A 282-nucleotide genomic window follows, 5' to 3' on the forward strand; every position below is an offset into this window, starting at 1 on the left:
CAATTTTACCTAAAATGATACAAAAATAATAATAAACTAATAAAAATAAATAAATAATTATTTTTCAAAAAAATTAATAAAAATTAGTATTAAGATAAAAAAATATAAATTTATCTAGAAAATAAGAAATTGGTCACTTTCTCACTCAAGCGCAATTTAGATTGTGATTGGATAAACTAAGCATAACCCAAAAAATAATATATGAATTGAACTTAGATGGACACCATTAAATATTCAATATAGTTTAAAATTATAAATGATAGTATGATACTATACTTGTGC

This window comes from Nelumbo lutea, chromosome 1 (assembly GCF_056320005.1).
Source record: "Nelumbo lutea isolate HS-2025 chromosome 1, American lotus-T2T, whole genome shotgun sequence".
Lineage (NCBI taxonomy): Eukaryota > Viridiplantae > Streptophyta > Magnoliopsida > Proteales > Nelumbonaceae > Nelumbo > Nelumbo lutea.